This window comes from Panthera tigris, chromosome E3 (assembly GCF_018350195.1).
Source record: "Panthera tigris isolate Pti1 chromosome E3, P.tigris_Pti1_mat1.1, whole genome shotgun sequence".
Taxonomy (NCBI): Eukaryota; Metazoa; Chordata; class Mammalia; order Carnivora; family Felidae; genus Panthera; species Panthera tigris.
This window is the reverse complement of record NC_056675.1, coordinates 113,252-137,811: the sequence shown is the minus strand read 5'-3', so window position 1 is coordinate 137,811 and position 24,560 is coordinate 113,252. Positions and strand designations below refer to the sequence as shown.

The 24,560-nt window shown below is 48.9% G+C and overlaps 1 long non-coding RNA gene across 1 annotated transcript; it reads right to left on the bottom strand.

Moving 5' to 3' along the window:
* Positions 1–4,282: 4,282 nt before the first annotated feature.
* On the bottom strand, positions 4,283–24,560 carry LOC102963218. The gene is made up of 3 exons (XR_006212607.1): positions 24,459–24,560; positions 7,849–7,988; positions 4,283–4,817 (listed from the first exon to the last, which is right to left on the bottom strand). It is a non-coding gene; the product is annotated as an uncharacterized LOC102963218 (long non-coding RNA).

Sequence of the window (24,560 nt, the reverse complement as noted above, 5' to 3'; positions counted from 1 at the left end):
TAAGAAATCCAATTAAAAATGGGCAGATGACATGAATGGACATTTTCCCAAGATGACATAAACATAGCCAAGAGACACATGAAAAGATGCTCAGCATTACTCATCTTCAGGGAAATACAATTCAAAAGTACAATGAGATAACACGTCACATATGTGAGAATGACTAAAATCAATGAATGATGAACAGCAGGTGTTGGCAAGGATGTGGGGAAAGAGAAAACCTCTTGCATTGTGGGAAGGAATGCAAACTGGTGCAGCCACTCTGCAAAACATCATGGAGATTCGTCAAAAAAAAAAAAAAAAAAAAAGGAAATAGAACTATGTTACGATCCAGCAATTTCACTACGAGGTATTTACAGAAAGAATACAAAAATAATTCTTTAAAGGGATACATGCAGCATGATGTTTACAGCAGCGTTTTCTACAACAGCCAAATTACAGAAACTGACCAAGAATCCATTAACTGATGAATAAGTTGAGATGTAGTGTATGGAATGTAATATTACTTAGCCGTAAAAACAGGAAATCTTGTCATTGGCCACGAGGTGGATGGAGCGAGAGAACGTTATACTGGGTGAAATAAGCCTGTCAGAGAAAGACAAATACCAGATGATTTCACTAACACGTGGAAATGAAACAAAACAAAGGGGTGGGGGGAAGGAGACAGTGACAAACAGACTCTTAACTAGGAAACAAACTGAGGGCTTCCACAGTGAGGTGAGGGAATGGGTGAAACAGCTGCTGGGGATTAAGAAGTGCACCTGGGATGAGCACCAGGTGACATGTGGAAGTGTTGCTCTATATTGTACACCTGAAACCAATATTACATTGTATGTTTACTAAGTGCAATTTAAAGTAAAAGATAACATAAGGTTAAGACACCAACCTACCAGGTTTTCTGTAGTTTTCAATCGCTTCATTAGGTTGGAAAAATAACCATAATTTTTTTTAAAAAGCATGTATGATGTGGGGGACAGTTTGTGCCCTTACCTTGGTCTCTGGTTCCAGCAGGGCTCGGAAAGTGGGTCCCAGCTCATTCTTCTAGAAGGTCCTGAGATGAACATTTCATGTATTCAAGTCCTAATGGAATGCAGCTCCCGTTCTTCTGAATTTGTCAGGGTTTCTTCCCGGAAACAAGCCTGAACCCAGAACAAACCATCGACTGCATCTATGAGGTGATGTCGTGGGACCCCGCAATCCACTAGTCCTTTCGTAAAATACGTCTCGTTCAAATACTGTCCAGGCAGTGGAAGAATGAAACACGGGGACAACCCAGGAAATGCAAGGGCCTGTGCTGCTTAGCAACCAGCTTGCCCAGGGAGGCCACCCAGCGCCCCCTCCTCAGCACTCAGTACAACAAGGCAGCTTCTCTCTGGCGACTCAGGAGATGCCAAGTTGCTGCAAACCTCCCAAGGTCTCCCCTGGGGCTTGTGGCAGAACCTGCTGGAAACGCAGCTCTGATCTGTGTCCTGAGACAGCGGTAGAGGCCCTGTGTCCTCTGGGAGCAACAGCAGCCCTTCCTGATCTGAAGTGCCCTGGTTCAGAAAAGCCGATGGTGCGCCCTCTGCTGGCCATCACTGCCTAGGCAGAGGAACCCGCCCCTCTGGGTCTGTGGTCCTTGAGCTCTCTCTGCTGGCTACCATGGGAATTCCTGCAATGTTGAAGGCCCTGGGGGCTCAGCTGAGGGACCGAAGGTGCTCTGGGCAACCCAGCCTGTTCTCCACATTGGGAAGGGTCTTAGTGACAGGGCCTGGGACACAAAGAAATCTTTTCCTTCTCCCTTCTTTTGAGTGAAGAATGAAACCGAATTTATTAACATAATGGCATCATTTGTAATGTTTTAAGCAATGTCCACAGAAAAATAGACCGCCAATTTACACATGCTGAGCAAGTAATTGTGTTTACCACCAGAGTGTTTAGGTTAGATGAAGAATTGACACCTTTGAGAGAGAGATAACTCCTTCCAGCTATGGAATGAATGAGTCCTAGGGATACAAGAGACAGCCAATTGAATAGTGTCAATCCTGTAATAATATTGTTGCATGCTTTCACAGGATAGCTACACTTGTGCTTAAGTACAACATAATTTATAGGCATATGGAATGACTACAATGTATGCCTAAAACTAATACAACAAATGTGTGAAGAATATTTCAGTGAAAAGTCGACATCCTTTATGCTATCTTTAATTAATTAATTTATTTTTTTTGCCAATAAACTATCATTCCTGGGGTGTTTGGGTGGCTTAGTCAGTTAAGCGTCCGACTTCCCCTCAGGTCATGATCTTGCAGTCCATGAGATTGAGCTCTGTGTCAGGTTCTGTCCTGACAGCTCAGAGCCTGGAGCTTGCCCCAGATTCGGTGTCTCCTGCTCTCTCCCCCCTCCCTCCCTCAGGCTCTCTCCAAAAAAGAAAAACAGAAACATTTTAAATTAAAAAAAATCATTCCTAATTTAGGACCTGTGAAATTCCATTTATACTAGATTCTCTAACATCACCATCTTGATGTTGAAAGTTTATCTGAATAGTCACTAATAATATCTTTGATGACACATATGTGGCAGGGTCAGAATGCAACTTATAGGGAGCTACACATCTGTTATGAATTTACTGTATTTATCCTTGGCTAATACTTCCAATGAAATGTGCTTTAGGGATACAGATGTATGAAATAATGTCCATCAGTCATATAGGTCAAATTCCTATAGGGCCATTCATTATGCCTTCAATTACTAATTGCCATCTCTTCAGAATTAAAGCTGGGACAAGAAAATGTCTTTGAATTTGATGTAAGAGAAGACTATGGTGTTTTAAAGGGTTCACTTACCATCTGGCATCCTCAGTTTGGCAGTGGACAGGAGGATAGAAACCCACGATCTTGATGCACACCGCTAGCTCCAGAGGGAGAATATGGACCTTCTTGTCAAATACTTTTTATCACTATCAGCAGTTCAACTCTGCCAGGTCCAGACTGCCGGACCTGGGGGCAACACAATGCCTGATGCCTGGGTTCAGAACATGAGGAAGGGCAGCTGGTAGGGAGCGGCGGGGAAATCCCACAGGGCCTGGGGCAGTGAGGGAGATGGGTCCGGGTCCCCTCCCCACAGGGCGGCTCTAGTATTTACCTGCCAAAGAGCAGCACACTCTCCCTCAAGACATCCCTCTCCATGACAGAACATGAGGCTGTGCCCCCACAATTCCAGGAGAAATGAGGGATACCCATCTTTTCCAATGCAATAGCCTCTGCAAAGCTTGGCCCCAGGGATGTTGGAGTCTGGAGTCACGGAACGCTGATGCCCATGATACCTGCCATTTCTGCCCCAGCACTCAGAGACACTTCATACATCCCCTCCCCCTGGCCCACCCCACCCCATCCACATTCCTGGACCAGGTCTCTACTTTCTCCTTGTACTTCCTCTTAGTCTCTGTTTCTCTCTAACCACATCTCTATTTCTTCCTTTCACTCTCCAGGACTTGCCCAATTTTCCTATCACAAATTCAATGTCTCTCTCCCTGCCTGTCTCTTTCTCCAACTCTCCCCAGGCTTCAGGCTATCTGCTCTGTGTATGCAGCCCTGTCCAGGAGCACAGGGCCCTCCTGTCTCTCCCTCTCTCATGTCTTGTTTTGTCCCAGGCCCTGATCACAATGGAGGAGAATCCCCTGTACAGCAGCTGCTCATGTTGACATTTGCTAGAGCAATACTGGCAGCATGTGGACAGCTAGACATTTACCCTTGGTGGCCCTGCCATGACCAAAAGCTGCTGGAAGGCTGGCTGCTTCCCTAAGCTGGGAGGAAAAAGGGGCTCACAGGGTTCAGTGTCCCTGGGGCAAAGTGGATTGGCTTGGCCTATGTAGAAGGAGCGATATGCTTACACCCAACTCTCCTGGGTGGTGTCCAAGGAACCTATCTCAGACCATGGAGCTCTGCCCTACCCATCCCTCAGTAAGGCAACACGGGAAGCTTTGTGGGACATCATGTGACTCACCACAAAAGCTGCACCATTTGCCCCCTTGGAGGCCACCTAGATTGGTGCTATTGGGGGAAGCTGGTAAGGTGCACAAGGGCACAAGAGCTGAGTTAATGCAGGGCCTCCCCACTGGTCTCCTGAATCCATTCCTCAGCATCGGAAGAGACCCTTTCCTGGAGACAGATACCTGCCCTCCTCATCAGCACAAATCCCATCAACTAGCACGCACGCCATGTGCTCATGAGTATCTATCTACAGATATAACAACCACCACCAGGTCTCCCTAAAGGATGTATCCAACTCCTCAGATGGAACTATAGGTCCCTTCCAGGCATTACAACCCCAAAGAATGATCTGTCTTCTTCCACCAATCCTGTACATACTATGTGTTGGCTAACTGCATATACAGGAACCCCAAAGTGTGCGCTTGATGCGGAATGAGTGTTGATTTTCCTGGAAGCAGATGCTGACACAGAAACACAACTGTGACAAGTGTATTAGGGGAAATTAGGAAGAACAAAGTGGAGGGACAGGGTGGTCAGGGAAAGCATTCAGACCAAGGGACAGATTAGACACCATCTCTAAATAAATAATAACCATAGCTGGTTTGTAATGGTTCAGTGTCCTCTTCAAATTTCAAACGGATTGTCCTCTATGTCAAAGTAATTTTGACTTATTGCAAAGGGATCTTCTGTTCTTCTCCATGCATTTTGTCTTCTATAATACATCTGTGGCCTTGGATGAGCACATATTTGTGTGGCTGCATTTGTGTGTCTACCTCAGATCTTAGATGTAGATGCCTGAATATACACATTCTCATATTTATCTTTTCCTTCTTTGTAAAGTACGACCTGAATTTTAATAGAAAAAAAACCACAGGTGTTTTTGTTGTATCTTTTGAAACAGGAATTGCCAGTCTCCCAACCTCAGGCATTATACCCTTAATTTCATGAAACTGAATGAACATCTGTTGATGATCTGTGTGCAGATACATTCATTTCCACCCTGAGAAGAGTGAATGCCCACTCATCACATACATTTTACAAATTCTTTATGTGCTTAACCACCTCCTCATCGCACTGACCTCAGAGACCAACATTGTTCCTGCTTCTCAGATTACAATGCTGAGGCTCTGAGTTGGCCTCACTGAGAGCTGGAATTAGGGCTGAGACAGCAGGATCACAGGCAGTGCCTCTGGAAATTGTGAGGGAAGTTTCAGAGACGTACACCTTCATGCAGCATCATGAAAGTAGGTTCAGGGGTGTGGTGACAAGATTCCAGCAGGGGCATTTCCTGGTCAACCCTGACTTCCCTGCTAAGAGTCTGATTCAGGCTGAAGGCCAAGGAAGCCACACAGCTAATCTACAACCTTTAATCACATTTAGTCTCACAGACTTAGGCACACAAACTTAGGCAGACAAGCATCCCATAAGAACCAAGGTAAAATACAAATCTCCAGGGCATTCTTTCACAAGGATCCAAAACCTTCAGGAGAACCTCCAAGAGAAACAACAGTCTTTATTTAGATAATGAACTAGGTGCACTTTGGCCACAATGACATTTCAGAGATGATACCTGCATGAACTATCCTTGAACCCATACAGCAGCTCTGTGTGGATGTCACCTTGCGCTCACTCTCCCTGCCCAGGTTGTTGGCCCTGCCACAAATGGCCTCCAACTCCATCTCACTGAGTCCAACATCCTCCCCTCTGTACCATCTCAGCTCTCCCTTCTCATGCACAGTCTCCAATTCATTCCCATGAGATTCATGTCTCCATCTCTTGTACTTAAGGACCCATTACTGGAGCTGCCATTATTGTAGACCAGAAGCTCCATGTAATTTAACGCATGGGACTCTCTCCCCATTAGGACAGTTGAAGCCCCTGATGGTAAGGGTTTGCCTCATCTCTCACAGAGCCAGGGACATGGACTGTGTACAAGGCACATCTGCAGAACTGATATGCCTGCTTTTCTATTAAAAGACTCTTTCCTTCTCCACAAAGGGTATATGCAGCCAGCTCAGTAATGGAAATGACACAGCCCAACATATGTATGTCCTGAGAAACTTGAGGAATCTTAACAGTGTCCTCTTCCAGCAGCACCCTTGCATCACAAAGCGTGTGAGGCCATCTCTACGTCTTCTCAAAGACTCAACAACATAGAAGCTGAACATGCTGAACATGTCAACTCATAGAGCTCAGTTCATCTCACAAATAGTCGAGGTGGAGGTGGTGGGTCCTGTACCTGAGAACATCAAGGAGCTGGAGGTAGCCCATAGAACCCATGAACAGTGATAAAGGGTATCTGTGGGGGATGGACCTGGGAAAGAAGGAGATCCTCTTGCATCCATAGGGACCTACAGAAGTGACAGGTGTGTTGGTATGACAGACAGAAGCAGAACGCCCACAAGAGCTGAAACACAATGAAGTAGGTGTCAGCACCTGGCCCCTTGTTCATTCATGGGTCGTAGTAGAACAGAGCATCAGTGTCAGAAAACTCTACCCTTCCATGAGGTCCCACCTATAGCCTGAAAGTACCAGATGCCACAAGGAAAAACTACTGTCGCCACACGTCACTGCCAATGTTTACAAATGCAGAAAGGCAAGGAGTCCTATTCTAGAAGATTGATGGCAGTAATGCCAGTATAATAAAGGAACGTATTCCAGAGAGGCAGGCATCTATGTCCAGGACCCCTCTGGTGTCCTCTTCCACCAGATATGAAGACTTTTTATTAGCACATTGAGAACAGACAGAACAAGAGGAATGAAAGAAATGACCAGAACCACACAGAGACCCAGGGCCACCCCAAGGTCAAACCTCTACCTGCCATCCCATGCCTGTCCTCACTCTGCTTCCCTCCCTGACAAAGACATCTTCTGTGCAAGGCCACAGAGACCTCTGAGGAGATGGGGGTTCCTGGAGTCCAGAATTGGGTCCTGGATATGTGTTTGCTGAGGGAAACACATTACCTGTGCATATTCTTTGGTCTCAAGTATGTTTATCTTAATTCACAGGTAATTCAGCTTTTAAATACAATATGAGTTGCAGAGCTATTTTGTGCCATTGTAAAAGAGAGGTAGAAATTCTACATAAAAGAATGAACAGAAACATGTCTCAATTTCAGGTGCAAAACTCCCATAAGGTATCATGAGACAAAGTACCAATTACAACTGCTCCTGGGACACAAGAGCACCTACTCCTATAAACACAACTGAAGAACTCTGTGAGGAATTGTCCCTGCAGGTAATCACTGATTCTCTCCCTTCACGACTTCAGTTCCACGTACATTTTTTTATTACACGTGCCACTTCTGAAAATTCAGAGTATTTCCACCTAGGGGACAACTGGAGAAATTCTCTATCATACATTTACCAACACAGAAGGACTAGTAATGAATTCTGAAAATTTTCTAAGAACCCTCAACACTGCACAAACACACAATATAATGTTGGAAAGAATTTTTATCTATTCCAGTCATGAGGCTCATAGCAGACATTCTGAACAAATTCATGGCCTACACTGAAATAGGAAAAAATGAAAATAATCAGGATAATCCCGTGTAAAGAAGGTGCTGAAGGAATCAGATGCTCCAGAAGACTTGAGGGTGCAGTGAAGTGTCATCCTCCTCAAGTTATTTCCACAAACACTAAGTGAAAGCCACGTGGTCCTCAGTCTCCATGCACTTGTGGTGTCCAGAGGCACTAGCTAACATGATGATGTTACATTGGAGAAGCCTGGAGGCTTGTGAGGATGTAAATCAAACAGTAGAGACAACAGTAGACAAAAAAACAAAACAAAACAAACAAACAAACAAACAAAACAGACAAGGCCAGATAAAAGTTTCCAGACAGCATTGCAACTGAAACTGGCAACAGAATTTACCTTGTCTTTTTCTGCATCCTTGGTAGAGACACAACTGATATTTTCCATTGGAAATATGCATCATGTCTTAGGTTTCATAAAGAATGGAGGTGGATGGAGGTGGATGGAGGTGGATGGAGGTTGATTCTGACTTGCATAGACTGTGTGGAAGAAAAACAAACCATCCTGAACATGTTTCATTATATTCAACTCATTCACACTCTCGGGTTCCTTACCAGGGACAGAGTGTTTTTCATGTGCCTCGGGTGACCCTTGAGGACAAGAGGGAGATCTGATCCTGTCTCTTGAGGAAGGTTTACAGGGCCCTGGTTCAGGTATTTTTATAGCTAATCAAGCAGCTGTGAACAGCTCAGGTCTCAACTCGCTAGAAAGTATGTTAGGGGTGTGTTTCATCCCTCAGAGAGCCCAGCACATGATCTCTGTACAAGCTACATCCTAGGGAGTGCTATTTCTGTCAGCACGTATAAGGCGTCTTTCCTTCTCTATCAGAGACACGTGTTGCCCAGCTCACTATGTGGAAATGACTGCCCATTTCATGCATGTCCTGAGAAACTTGAAGAACATTACAACATCCTCACTCAGGCTGACCTGAAAGCCCTGTGGTGCCCTCACTGCATCTTCTTCAACACATAACAAGTAAAAGACAAAACGTGTTTTAGAAGTCAGCTCATACTGGTCATATCATCTTTCCACATGGTGGAGGAGGAAGGTGAGGTCCCAGAGGACCCCAGTTTGGAGAAGATGGGGGTGGTCCAAAGCCCATGGGTTGTGATTAAAGTCAGCCCACGGGGTATGACATGGAGGGCACTTCTGGGAAAGGAGGAAATATCCTGGAAACCACATGGATGGACCTGAAGGACAGAAATTAAACTTTTGAGATTTGGTAGGGTAAAAGGTGAAAAATCCAACCCCAGCACCAACACTAACATACCTGAACCCCAATGAAGCCGGAATGGTACCTGTCTCCTTCCCCTCCACCTGGTTTCAACAGGGCAGCATCAGTGCCACTAAAATCCATGGTTCCCATTGGGTCCCACCTAGAACTTCTAGGAGTTGGAGGAGACAAAGCAGTGCCTTGCTGGCAGCATGGTACTAGCTGTGTCTGCAAATGTGGGGAAGGAAGTGGCTAGTCTTAAAGGATAAGAGGGATAATTCCAGACTACTAAAGAAAGTCTGTTCCACACACACAGTCTGCTATGTCCAGGACTACTCTCCACCCAGCCCTTCACCACCTCAACAGCTCCGTCTTGGCATAGTAAGAGCTGAAACGATGGGGAAGAATTTTGTTTCCGTACTATTCATTTACATCTTTAATCCATTTCAAGTTAATTCTTGGAGTGGTATAACATAAGGTGCTAAGCTTTATTCTTATACACGTGTATATCCAATTTTCCCAGCCCCAGTTATTCAAGAGACTACCCTTGTCCACTGTGTATTCTTGACTCCCTTGTCAAATTCTAGTTGACTGTGCATGCAAGGGTTTAGTTTGGGCTCTCAATTTCTGTTCCATTGTCTTGTGTGTGTGCTTATGCCAGTGACATAACTGATTTCTTTGTGTTAGAATGCAGCTTGAAATTGAGAAGTGTGATGCCTCCTGTTTTGTTCTTTCTTGGCATTGGCTACTTGGGTTTTTTTTTTTTTTTTTCGTGTGTGGTTCCAAATACATTTGAGGATATGTGTTTCTAATTGCATAAAAATTGCATCAGAGTCTTGATAAAGATTGCACTGAATCTCTAGATGGCTTTGGGTAATATGGACATTGTATCTATATTAATTCCTGCAAAAGATGGATGTGGGATGGCTTTTCACTGACTTGTGTGTTCTTCTGTTTCTTTCATACAAATTGAATTTCTTCCATTTCAGTATGCGGGTGTTATAGTTTTCTGTAGAGAGATCTTTCACTTCCTTGGCTAAATTTATTCCTATACAGTTTATTGTTTTTGATGCTATTGTAAATGGATTGTTTTCTTTTCTTCTTAGATAATTTGGTTACTGTATAGGAAAGCTACAGAATTTGATATGGTGACTTTCTAGTTTGGAACTTTAATGCATTTCTTGATTAGATATTAACAAGTTCTTTTACACTGAATTATTTCATTCTTTTATCTTATTAAAAAATCATGAGGGGCGCCTGGGTGGCGCAGTCGGTTAAGCGTCCGACTTCAGCCAGGTCACGATCTCGCGGTCCGTGAGTTCGAGCCCCGCGTCAGGCTCTGGGCTGATGGCTTGGAGCCTGTTTCCGATTCTGTGTCTCCCCCTCTCTCTGCCCCTCCCCCGTTCATGCTCTGTCTCTCTCTGTCCCAAAAATAAATAAAAAACGTTGAAAAAAAATTAAAAAAAAATCATGTTATTTGGGAATAGCTGATACAGTATGTTACATTAGTTTCAGATGAACAACATAGTGATTGGACAAGTGTATACATTCTGATAAGCTAACACAGGTGTAGCTACAATCTGTCACCATGCATCACTATTCTAGTACCATTCTCAATGTTCCCTATGCTATATCCTCTATCTGTAATTTATTATTCCATAACCAGAAGCCTGCATCAACCAATCCCCTACACATACCTAGGGCATCCTTGTCTTGTTCCTTATATTAGAGGACAATCTTTCACAATTTCACTATAGAGTATGATGTTAGATATGGGCTTCACATACATGGCCTTTCTTATGTTGAGATATGTTCCCTCTACAGGGAATTTTTAAAGAGTATTTTAGCACAAATGGATACCAAATTTTCTCAGAACTTTTTTTTTGTGTCTATTGACATCGTCACAGGGGTTTTCTTTTTAATTTTGAAAATGTATGGGGCGCCTGGGTGGCTCAGTTGGTTGAGCGTCCAACTTTGATTCACATCATGATCTCATGGTCTATGGGTTCGAGCCCCGCATCAGGCTCTGTGCTGACAGCTCAGAGCCTGGAGCCTGCTTCGGATTCTGTATCTCACTCTCTCTCTGCCCCGCCCCTGATCATTCTCTCTCTCTCTCTCTCTCTCTCTCTCTCTCACTGTCAAAAATAAACATTAAGAAAAATTTAAAAAATGTATTTATTTTGTTTAGTTTAAATTTATTTATGTATTTCTTTAGTATTTATTTTATTTTTTTTTTAATTTTTTTTTCAACGTTTTTTTTTTTATTTTTGGGACAGAGAGAGACAGAGCATGAACGGGGGAGGGGCAGAGAGAGAGGGAGACAAACAGAATTGGAAACAGGCTCCAGGCTCCGAGCCATCAGCCCAGAGCCTGACGCGGGGCTCGAACTCACGGACTGCGAGATCGTGACCTGGCTGAAGTCGGACGCTTAACCGACTGCACCACCCAGGCGCCCCATCTTTAGTATTTATTTTTTAAAGTTTTTATTTAAATTCCAGTTGGTTAACATACAGTGTAATGTTAGTTTCAGGTATACAATGTAGTCATCCATCACTTACATACAACACCCAGTGTTCCTCACTTCTAGCGCCCTCCTTAGCCCATGACCCATTTAACCCATCCCCTGCCCACCTCCCTTCTAGTAATCCTGCGTTTGCTATTTATAGTTAAGATTCTGGTTTCTGGCTGATTTTTCTTTCATTCAAGGATGTGAGGAGTCACATTTATTGATTTGTATTTCTGAAACATACTTCCTTTACAGGGAAAAAAACCCTACATCACCGTCAATGATCCTTTTTATGTGATGCTGAATTTGGTTTGCCTGTATATCACTGGTATTATTCATCTATATTCATCATGGGAATACTGGCCTATAGTTTTCTGTTCAGGTAGTATCCTTTTCTGGTTTCCTGCCAGGGTAATTCCAGTCTCATGAAATGAGTTTATGGTGTTCATTCCTTTTGAATCAGTGAGAGGACTGCTGTTATTTCTTCTACAAACGTTTGGTCACATTCACCAGTGAATCTACCTGGTCCTTTTCTTCCCTGAGAGAATTTCAATTACTGTTTCAATTTACTTACTTTGGTTATCTTCTTGTATTGATGCAGTCTTCTTTAATGGGTCGGTGCAAACCTTCTATTTCTTCCTGATACAATCTTGGTAGGTTGTGTGTTTCTAAGAACCTATCCATTTCTTCTAGTTAGGTGATTTGCTGGCATCTAATTTGGCCATGGTAGCCTCTTTGTCTCCTTTATGTTTCTTTGGTATCAGGTGTAATGTCTTCTCTTTTATTTATAATTATTTTGAGTTGGGTCATCTCTCTGTCTTAGCATAGTCTATGTATAATCTTGAAAATTTTGTTTCACTCTTCAGAAAACCCACTTTTGGTCTTCTTCATATTTTCTATTGTTTTCATGGTCTCAGTTTCATTGGTTTCCACTCTCATATGAATTACTTCCTCCCTTTTGAGAACATTGGACACTGGTAGATTGTTTTTTTTTTTTCTAGTTCTTTTAAGTTAAAGGTAGGTTATTCATTTGAGTCCCAAAGCTATCCTCCACGGATGCAAAACCAGTGACTCATCAGAGAACCTTCAATAGGTCTCTCCTGCCCTATTTCTCATTCTCCAAACTCTGAGAAATGGAACCAGAAAATTTATTTGAAGACACAATAGATGAAAACTTCCTTAATGCGGGGAATGAAACAGATCCAGAAGCAGGAGGCAAAGAACCCCCAAAATATTCAACGGAAGCAGATCCACATCAAGTCATCTAGTAATTAAAATGCAAAATGCTGTGATAAAGAAAAAAATTTAACAGCAGGAAAACAAAAGATGACAATTACCTACAAGAGAAACCCCATAAGGTTATCACTGGATATTTTTCAGAAGAAACTTTGAAACTGTAAGTGAGCAGCACGGTATGGTAAAGGTGCTGAATGGATAGCATCTGCAGCCAAAGAGAGTCTATCCACAACACTATCATTCAGATGGAAGGAGAGATCAAGAGGTTCCCAAATAAATACTCAGGGAGTTCACAACCAACAAACCACCCCTGCAAGAAATATTAAAGCGGACTCTTTAAGTGGAAAAGAAACACCTAAAGTGACAGTATTAAAGTGCGAAACGCAAAGGCAATAAAAATGAGTATATCTGTAAAACATCAGCCAAAGTATTCGCGATATGAAAGGTTTTGAAATATGACACTACATATCTACAACACGGGGAGGAGAGGAGTAAAGAACTGGTTCAAACTTAAACAACTATCAACTATAGACTTCTATATGCACAAGTGGTTAGGTACAAATCTAATAATAACCACAAATCAAACACCACCAATACATATGCAGACTATAAAGACAAGCAATTTCAACTGTGGTACTAAAGAAACCCAGCAAACCATAAAAAAGAGAAAGAGGAGAAAGGATCAGAAAGGTTCAGAAACAACAATCATCAAGTAATAGAAGGACAAGTATATGCCTATCATTACTTTGAAGGAAACAGAATAAATGCTCAAATCAAAGGCACAGGGTGACAGATAGGGGCCCCTGGATGGCTCAATCACTTGAGATTTCAACTCTTGATTTTGGATCAGGCTATGATGCCAGGATCATCTGATTGAGCCCCAATTGGGCTCTGCACTCAGCATGGAACTTGCTTAAGATTCATCCTCACTCTCATTCTCTCTTTTTGTCTCTATCTTCCCCCATTCCCCCCACCCCGCCCTCCCATCCCTGAGCTCTCTCTCCTCATAATAAAAGGCACTGGGTGAGAGAATGAATGAAATATAGGACCTATCTATCCTCTACCTATAAGAGAGTAATTATAGAAGTAAATTATCAAAAGAAAACAGCAGTAGCCATACCTATATCAGACAAATAGATTTAAAAATAAAACACTAACAAGAGAGAAAGAAGGACACTATAATGATAAAAGGTATAATCCAATGAAAGATACAACAAGTGTAAACATATATGTGCTCAAACTGAGAGCATCCAATACACAAAACACTGAAAACCTAAAGAATTGATACTCATACAATCATAGAAGGGCACTTTAACACCGCAAAGACATCAAGGGAGATATCATTCCATCAGAAAATATACATTTGTATATTTTCTAATAACAGCATACACATGGGTTCCAGAATTGATGAAGAAATTCTCGACACGGAACGTGGAATATTACTATGTCATTTACAAAGCTCGACGGCAGCGGCATGAGAGGATACCTGAAGCCTACTCTAAGGGTGGCAATTACATTTGTCTAGCCTTGGAACACATAGAATAATCCTGACCAGCACACAAACTTGTGACTCCACTCAGCCCTTTGGGAAGACACCTGCTCTGCTCTGGGGTAACTACCTGGAGCATCCAGGGACCTAACCCTAAACCAAATGGTTACCCTAACCAGAATACTCACCCTACACCTAACCCTATATATCAGAGTGGCACTACAACAGATGCACATCGGAGCATGTGCCCACATTTCAGCCTTACATGGAATTCAAAACACTGATGTCGCTTTGATCCTGGCGACTTCCCTGGACTGAACCATAAACCTCTCACAACACCACGTGACTGGGGTCCAGAGGTGGTAAAGGGTCACTCGGAATGGAACCTGGAACCTCACCATGTCACTTCCCAGGCCCGGCTGCAGCTGCCCAAAAGGATTCCTGAGGCTTACCCTACCATGGGGCCATAGATTTGTGTGAAATTGGAAGCCAGAGAGTGATCTTGACCGACACCCCCCAGTGCCCTCAACTGAGACCTTCGGGGAGACCACTACACTGATGTGGGTTCAGCGCCTGGAACCTCCTGGGACCTAACCCTAATCCTAACCCAACCCCTAATTGGAATCCTCCACCGAAGTCTAAGCCAACATCGAACCCTAACCCTATACTTGAGCCCCACCGTTGCATACGCCCTCACTTCAGACCTCGAGGGAGATCATGAGTCTCGGATCAAGTGGTCCTGGCCACGTCCCTGGACTGAACACTAACCCTAGCTAAACATGGAGACCCAATACCCCAGTCTGACAACACCACGTGCCAGGGGTCCAGAAGCGATGCAGGCTCACTCGGCATGGAACCTGAAATCTCAACATGTCGTTTCCCAACCTGGCTACAGCTGCCTGAGAGGATTCCTGAGGCCTCCCAGAACAGGGGACCAGAGAGGTTGTGGTCTTGGAAGCCAAAGATGATCCTGAACGGCACCCTCCCATGTGCCCTAAACACAGACCTCCGGGGAGTACACTGCACTGCTGAGGGGTCACCACCACATCCTCCTAGGAACAAACCCTAACCCTATCCCTTCCCGTAACTGGAACACTCCACCGAAACCGAAGCTGACCATGAAACGAAACCCTAGACTTGAGCCGCACCGTCGCATGGGCCTTCACTTCAGCCCTTGAGGAAGATCACAAGACTAGAGTCGCTTCTGCCCTGGCGACGTCCTTGGAAAGCTCTCTCCCCATGGGGACATAATAACAAAGTCTGACGATACCACGCGCCTGGGTTCCAGAAGCGGTGCACGGTCACTCGGCATGGAATCTGGAAGGTCATCATGTCGTTTCCCAGGCCCAGCAGCCGGTGCCCGAGAGGACTCTTAAGCCTCCCCTACCAGAGGCCCATAGAGTTGTGTGGCCTTGGAAGCCAGACACTGATCCTGAACGGCACCCTCAATGTGCCCTCAACTCAGCCCTTCAGGCACACCACTGCACTGCTGGGGGTTTGGCGCCTGGAGCCTCCTGGGACCTAACCCTAACCCTAAGCCTAACCCTAACCGCAACCCTCCACCGAAACTTAAGCCGACCTCGAAACCTAACCTTACACTTGAGCCGCACCATCGCATGGGCCCTCACTTCAGCCCTCGAGGGAGATCATGAGACTGGAGTAGCTTCGTCCCTGGCGACGTACCTGGACAGAATCATAACCCTAGCTAAGACTCTCTCCCCATGGGTCCCAACACAATATCTGAAAACACCACGTGCCTGGGGTCCATAAGCGGTGCAGGCTCACTTGGCATGGAACCTGGAAGCTCACCATGTCGATTCCTAGGCCGGGACCACCTGCCTGAGAGATTCCTGAGGCCTCCCTGACCAGGGGCCCAAAGAGTTGTGTGGCCTTGGAAGCCAGAGACTGATGCTGACTGGCACACTCCCTTGTGCCATCAACTCAGCCCTTTGGGTAGAATACTGCACTGCTGTGGGTTCAGCGACTGGAGCCTCCTGGAACCTGACCCTAACCCTAACCCTACTCCTCAACGAAACTCTCCACCAAAACCTAAGCCACCCTCGAAACGTCCCCCTACACTTGAACGCACCAAGGCGTGAGCCCTCACTTAAGCCCTCGAGGGAGATCATGAAACTGGAATCGCTTCTTCCCTGGACACGACCCTGGACTGATCCCTAACCCTATCTTAGGCTCTCTTCCCATGGGGACCCAAAACCAAAATTTGAAACCACGTGCCTGGGGTCCAGAAGCGGGGCAAGGTCACTCGACATGGAACCTGGAAGCTCACTTTGTTGTTTCCCAGCCGCGACAGAAGGTGCCCGAGAGGATTCCTGAGGCCTCCCCGACGAGGGACCCATCGACCTGTGTGGCCCTGTGTGGTCCCCATGGGGACCCAATTCCAACGTCTGACAACACCACACGACTGGGGTCCAGAAGCGGTGCAGGCTGACTCGTCATGGAACCTGGAAGCTCACCATGTCTTATCCTAGGCCCTGGTCAGCTGCCCGAGAAGATTCCTGAGGCCTCCCCGACCAGGGGCCCAACGACGTGTGTGGCCTTGGCAAAGACTGATGCTGACAGGCACCCTCCATTGTGCCGACAACTCAGCCCTTCGGGGAGTCCTCTGCCCTGCTGTGGGTTCGGTGCCTGGAGCCTCCTGGGACCTAACCCAAACCCTAACCGTACCACAAACTGGACCCTTCTACCGAAACCTAAGACAGCCTGGAAACCTACCCCTACAGTTGAGCCGCAACATTGCATGGGCCCTCACTTCAGCCCTGGATGGAGATCATGAGACCAGAGTCTCTTCAGCTCTGACGTCGTCCCTGGACCGAACCCTAACCCTAGCTAAGGCTGTCTCCCCATGGAGAACCAATAACAAAGTCTGACAACACCATGCGCCTGGGGTCCAGAAGCAGTGCAGGCTCACTCCGCATGAACCTGGAGCTCACCATGTCGTTTACCAGGCCCGACTGCAGATGCCCGAGAGGAATCCTGAGGCCTTGCTGACCAGGGGCCCATCGACATGTGTGGCCCTGGCAGCCAAAGACTGATCCTGACTGGCACCCTCACGTGTGCCCTCAAATCAGCCCTTCGGGGAGACCACTGCCTTGCTGTGGGTTCGGCGCATGGAACTCCTGGGAACTACCCCTAACCCTAAACCTACACTGAATAGGAAACCTCCACTGAAACCTGAGCCAGCCTCGAACGGTAACCCTACATTTCAGCCGCCACATCGCATGGGCCCTAACTTCAGCCCTCGAGGGAGATCACGAAACTGGAGTCGTTTCGGCCCTGGCGAGGTCCCTGGACCGAACCCTAACCATAGCTAAGGCTCTCTCCCCATGGGGAACCGACACCTAAGTCTGACAACACCACACGCCTGGGGTCCTGAAGCAGTGCAGGCTCACATGGCATGGAACCTGGAAGCTCATAATGTCGTTTCCCAGGCCTGACTGCAGCTGTCTGAGAGGATTCCTGAGGCCTCCCCAACCAGGGGCCCATCGACATGTGTGGCCTTGGCAGTCAAAGAATGATCCTGACCAGCACTTTACCTTGTGCTCTCAACTCTGCCATTTGGGAAGAACACTGCACTGCTCTGGTTTCATCACCTGGAGCCTCCTGGGATCTAACCCTAACCCTAACCCTACCCTGAACCGGAACCCTCCACTGAAATCTAAGCCGGCCTAGAACCTAACCCTACACTTGAGCCACCCCGTCACATGGGCCCTCACTTCAGCCCTCGAGGGACATCATGAGACAGGAGTTGCTTTGGCCCTGGTGACGTCCCTGGACTGAACCCTAACCCTAGCTAAGACTCTCTCCCCATTGAGACCCAACCAAAGTGTGACAACATCACGCGCCTGGGGTCAGGGAGCGGTGCAGCCTCACTCAGCATGGAACTTAGTAGCTCACGATGTTGTTTTCCAGGCCAGGCTGAAGCTGCCCGAGAGAATTCCTGAGGCCTCACCGAGCTGGGGTCCATCGACTTGTGTGGCCTTGGCAGCCAACGACTGATCCGGACCAGCACCCTCCCTTGTGCCCTCAACAGAGCCCTTCGGGGAAACCACTGCCCTGCTGTGGGTTCAGCACAAGGAACCTACTGGGCTGTAACCCTATCCCTACCCCAAACCGGACCCCACCCCTGAAACCTAAGCCGGCCTCGAACCCTAACCCCACACTTGAGCCACCACGTCACATCGGCCCTCACTTCCGCCCTCGAGGGATACCACAAGACTGGAGTTGCTTCGGCCCTGGCAACGTCCCTGGACCGATCCCTAAATCTAGCTAAGGCTCTCTCCCCATGGGGACCATTTACCAAAGTCTGACAACACCACGCGCCTGGTGTCCAGAAGCAGTGCAGGCTCACTCGGCATGGAACCTGGCAGCTCACCATTTCGTTTCCCAGGCCCGACTGAGCATCTGCCCGAGAGGATTCCTGAGGCCTCCCCGATCAGGGGCCCATCGACGTGTGTGGCTTTGGCAGCCAAAGACTGATCCTGACCAGCACCCTCCCTTGTGCCCTCAAATCAGCCCTTTGGGGAGACCATTGCCCTGCTGAAGGTTCGGTGCCTGGAGACTCCTGGGACCTAACCCTAACCATAACCCTTCCCTGAAACGGAGCCTCCACTGAAACCTAAGCCGGCCTTGACCCCTAACCCTACACTTGAGCTGCCCCATTGCCTGGGCCCTCCTTTCAGCCCTCGAGGGAGATCGAGAGCCTGGAGCCGCTTCAGGCTTGGTGACGTCCTTGGACCGAACCCTAACCCTAGCTAAGGCTCTTGCCCCATGGGTACCCAATACCAAAGTCTGACAACACCACTGCCTGGGATCCAGAAGCGGTGCAAGTTCACTCGGCATGGAAGCTGGAAGCTCAGCATGTCAATTCCCAGGCCCGGCTGCAGCTGCCTGAGAGTTTTCCTGAGTCCATCCCGACCAGGGGCCAATCGAGTTGTTTGACCTTGGGAGACAAAGACTGATACTGACCGGCACCCTCCCATGTGCCCTCAACTCAGCCCTTAAGGGAGACCACTGCTCTGCTGTGAGTTCAGTGCCTGGAGCCTCCTGGGACCTAACCCTAACCCTACCCTGAACTGAAACCGTCTTCCAAAACCTAAGCCGGCCTCGATCCCTAACCCTACACTTGAGCCGCCCCATCTCATGGGCCCTCATTTCAGCCCTTGAGGGAGATCGAGAGCCTGGAGTCGCTTCGGGCTTGGCGACGACCCTGGACCGAACCCTTACCCTACCTAATGCTCTCTCACCATGGGGACCCAATACCATATTCTGACAACACCACGCGCCAGGGGTCCAGAAGCAGTGCAGCCTCACTCAGCGTGGAACCTGGGAGCTCACCATGTCGTTTCCCAGTCCCGGCTCTACCTACGCGAGAGGATTCCCAAGGCCTCCCTGACCAGGGGCCCATCGACCTGTGTGGCCTTGGCAGCCAAAGACTGATCCTGACCGGCACCCACCCTTGTGCCCACAACTCAGCCCTATGGGGAGACCATTGCCCTGCTGTGAGTTCAGAGCCTGGAGCCTCCTGGGACTTAACACTAACCCTAACCCTTCCCCGAAACGGAGCTGCAAAAGAAACCTAAGCCGGCCTCCAACCCTAACCCTACATTTGAGCCGCCCTGTCGCATGGGCCCTCACTTCAGATCTCGAGGGAGAACCCGAGACTGGAATCGCTTAGGCCCTGGTGACATCCCTTGACCGAAACGTAACCCTAGCTCAGGCTCTCTCCCCCTGGGGACCCAATACCAAAGTCTGACAACACCATACACCTGGGGTTTAGAAGTGGTACAGGCTCATTTGGCATGGAATATGGAAACTCACCATGTCATTTCTCAGGCCCGCCTGCAGCTTCCCGAGAGGATTCAGGAGAACTCCCCACCCAGGGGCCCATCGAGTTGTGTGGCCTTGATAGACAAAGACTGTTCCTGACCAGCACCCTCCCTTGTGCCCTCAAATAAGCCCCTTGGGGAGACCTCTGCCCTGCTGTGGTTTCAGTGCCTTGAGTCTCCTGGGACCTAAACATAACTCTAACCCCACCCTGAACCAGAACCCTCCACCAAAACTTAAGCTGGCCTGGAACCCTAATCCTACACTTGAGTCACCTGGGCCCTCACTTCAGCCCTCGAGGGAGATCACGAGACAGGAGTCGCTTCGGCCCTGGCGACTTCCCTGGACCAAGCTCTAAACCTTCCTAAGGGTTTCTGCCCATAGGAACCCAAAACCAAAGTGACAACACCTCGTGCCTGGGGTCCAGAAGCGGTGCAAGGTCACTCGGCATGGAACCTGAAGCTCACTATGTAATTTCCCAGGCCCGGTTGCAGCTGTCCGAGATGATTCCTGAGGCCTCCCCGACAATGGGCCAAGAGATTTATGTGGCCGTGGAAGCCAGAGACTGATGCTGACCGGCACCCTCCCTTGTGCCCTGAACTCCGACCTTCAGGGAGCCCACTGCACTGCTGCCAGTTTGGCGCCTGTAGCCTCCTGGGACCTAACTATTCTCCTAAACGGAACCCTCTACCGAAACCTAAGCTGGCCTCGAACCCTAACCCTACACGTGACCGCACCATCGCATGGGCCCTCACTTAAGCCCTCCAGGGAAATCACAAGACCCGAGTCGCTTCAGCCCTGGCGACGTCCCTTGAGAGATCCCTAACCCTAGCTAAGGCTGTATCCCCATGGGGACCCAATACCAAAGTCTGAAACACCACGCGACTGTGATCCAGAAGCAGTGCTGGGTCATTAGGCATGGAACCTGGTAGCTCACCATGTCGCTTCCCTGGCCCGGATGCTGTTGCCCCAGAAGACTCTTGAGGCCTCCCCGACCAGGGGCCCAGAAAGCTGTGTGGCCTCTGAAGCCAGAGACTGATGCTGACCGGCACCCTCCCTTGTGTCCCCAATCAGCCCATCGTGGAGACGACTGCACCCCTGTGGGTAAGGCACCTGGAGTTTCCTAGGACCTAACCCTAACCCTAACAATACCCCTAACCACAACCCTCCACCGAAACCTAAGCTGTCCTCGAACCCTAACCCTACACTTGAGCCGCACCGTCGCATGGGCCCTCACTTCAGCCCTCGAGGGAGATCACGAGTCTGGAGTGGCTTCGGCCCTGGCGATGTCCCTGGACATAACACTAACCCTAGCTAAGGCTCTCTCCCCAAGAGGACCCAATACCAGAGTCTGACAACACCATGCGCCCGGTGTCCAGTAGCGATGCAAGGTCACTCGGCATGGAACCTCGATGCTCACCATGTCGTTTCAGAGGCCCAGATGCAGCTGCCCAAGAGGATTCCTGAGACATCCTCGTCCAGGGGCTCAGTGAGTTGTGTGGCCATGGAAAGCAGACTGATGCAGATGGGCACCCTCCCTTGTGCCCTTAACTCAGCCCATCGTGGAGACCACTGCACCCCTGCAGGTTAGGCGCCTGGAACCTCCTGGGACCTAACCCTAAAACTAACCTTACCACTAACACCAACCCTCCACTGAAACCTAAGCCGGCCTTGAACATAAACCCTACACTTGAGCTGCACTGACGCATGGGTCCTCACTTCAGCTCTCGAGGGAATCACAAGACTAGAGTCACTTCAGCCCTGGAGATGCCCCTGGACCGAACCCTAACCCTAGATAAGTCTCTCTCCCAATGGGGACCCAATACCAATATCTGACAACACCACATGCCTGGGGACCAGAAATGGTGCAGGGTCACTCAGCATGGAACCTAGAAGCTCACCATGTCCTTTCCCATGCCCGCCTGCAGATGCCCGAGAGGATTCCTGACGCCTCCACGACCAGGGGCCCATAGAGTTTGGTGGCCTTGGATTCCAGAGACTGATGCTGACCGGCACCCTCCAGTGTGCCCTCAACTCATCCCTTCGGGGAGACCACTAAACCGCTGTGGGTTGGGCGCCTGGAGACTGCTGGGACCTAACCCTAACCATAACCATAACCCTCCACCGACACCTAAGCTGGCCTCGAACTCTAACTCTACACTTGAGATGCACCATCGCATGGATCCTCAGTTCAGTCCTAGAGGGAGATCACAAGACTGGAGTCGCTTCATCCCTGGCGACGTCCCTGGATGGAACCATATCCCTAGCTAAGTTATCTCCCCATGCGGACGCAATACCAAACTCTGACAACACCACGTGCCTGGAGTCCAGAAGCGGTGCAGGGTCACTCGGCATGGAACCTGAAAAAGCTCACCATGTCGTTTCCCAGGACTGGCTGAAATTGCCCGAGAGAATTCCTGAGGCCTCCCCGACCAGGGGCGCATAGAGTTGTGTGGCCTTGGAAGGCAGAGACTCATGCTGAACTGCACCCTCCCTTGTGCGCTAAACTCAGCCCTTCGGGGAGACCACTGCACTGCTGTGATTTCGGCAACTGGAGCCTCCTGGGACCTAATCCTAACCCTAACCCTACCCCTAATCGGATCCCTCCACTGAAACCTATGCTGGACTCGAAACCTAATTGTACTCTTGAGCCACACCATCGTATGGGCCCTCACTTCAGGCCTCAAAGTAGATAACGAGACTGGAGTCACTTCGTCCCTAGCGACATCACTGGACCGAACCCTAACTCTAGCTAAGGCTCTCTCCCGATGGGGACCCAATGCCAAAGTCTGACAACACCATGCGCCTGGGGTTGAGATGCGGTGCAGGGTCACTAGGCATGGAACTGAAAACTCACCATGTCGTTTCCCATGCTCGGCTGCAGATGCCCCAGAGGATTCCTAAGGCCTCCCCTACCAGGGGCCCATAGATTTTTGTGGCCTTGAAGCCAGATACTGATCCTGACAGGCACCCTCACTTGTGCCCTCAACTGAGCCCTTCAGGCAGACCATGGCACTGCTGTGCCTTCGGAGGCTGAAGCTTCATGGGACTTAAACCTAAACCTAATCCTAATCGGAAACCTCCACTGAAACCTAAGCCAGCCTCGAACCCTAAACCTACGCTTGAGCTGCACCGTCACATGGGCCCTCACTTCAGCCCTCAATGGAGATCACGAGACTGGAGCGATTCGGCCCTGGCGACGTCCCTGGACTGATCCCTAACCCTAGCTAAGGCTCTCTCCCCATGGGGACCAAATACCAAAGTCTGACAACACCATGCGCCTGGGGTCCAGAAATGGTACAGGGTCACACCCGACCTTGTGTGGCCTCCCCGACCAGGGGCCCATAGATTCCAGGGCCTTGGAAGCCAGAAACTGATACTGGCCTGCTCCCTCCCTTGTGCCCTCATCTCAGCTCTTCGGGGAGACCACTTCACTGTTTTGGTTTCGGTGCCTGGAGCCTCCTGGGATCTAACCCTAACCCTAACCCTACCCCTAACCGGAACCCTCCACTGAAACCTACACTGGCATCGAACCCTAACCCTACACTTGAGCTGCCCAGTCGCATGGTCCCACACTTCAGCCCTCGAAGGAGATCACGAGACTGGAGTCGCTTCGGCCCTGGCAATTCCCTGGACCGAACCCTAACCATAGCTAAGGCCCCCCCCCGGATTGGAACCCAATACCAAAGTCTGACAACACCACGTGCCTGGGGTCCAGAAGCGGTGCGGGGCACTCGGCATGGAATCTGGAAGCTCACCATGTCATTTCCCAGTTCTGGCTGCAGCTGCCCGAGGGGATTCCTGAGGCCTCCCTGACCAGGGGCTCAAAGAGTTGTGCGCCCTGGAAGCCAGAGACTGATGCTGACTGGCACCTTCCCTTGTGTCTTCAACTCAGCCCTTCGGGGAGAACACTGCACCCCTGTGGGTTCGACGCCTGTAGCCCCCTGGGACCTAACCCTATCCCTAACCCTTCCCCTAACCAGAACCCTCCACCGAAACCTAAACCGGCTTCGATCCCTAACTCTACACTTTAGCCGCACCATCACATGGGTCCTCACTTCAGCCCTCAAGGGAGATCATGAGACTGCAGTCGCTTCAGCCCTGGCGACGTCCGTTACAGCCCTAACCCTAGCGAAGTCTCTCTCCCCATGGGGCCCAAACCAAAATCGGACAACACCATGTGCCTGTGGTTCAGAATCATTGCGGGGTCACTCAGCATGGAACCTGGGAGCACCCATGTCGTTTCATGGCCCAGCTGCAGCTGAGAGAATTCCTGAGCCCTCCCCGACCAGGGGCCCAGGGAGTTGTGTGGCCTTTGAAGCCAAACACTGATCCTGACCCGCACCCTCCCTTGGGCCCTCAACTTAGCCCTTCGAGGAGTCCACTGCACTGCTGTGGGTTCAGCTCCTGGAGCCTCCTGGACCTAACTCTAAATCTAACCCTACCCCTAACCGGGATCCTCCACTGGAACCTAAGCCAGCCTGGAACAGTACTCCTACACTTGAGCCGCACTATCTTATGGGACCTCACGTCAGCCCACGAGGGAGATCACGAAACTGGAGTCCCTTTGGCCATGGCGAAGTCCCTGGCCCAAACCTTAACCCTAGCTAAGGCTCTCTCCCTATGGGGCGCGAATACCAACGTCTGAGAACAACACGCACCTTAGGTCCAGAAGCGTTGCAGGGTCACTCCGCTTGGAACCTGGAAGTTCACCATGTCGTTTCACAGGCCCGGCTGCAGCTGCTCCAGAGAATTCCTGAGTC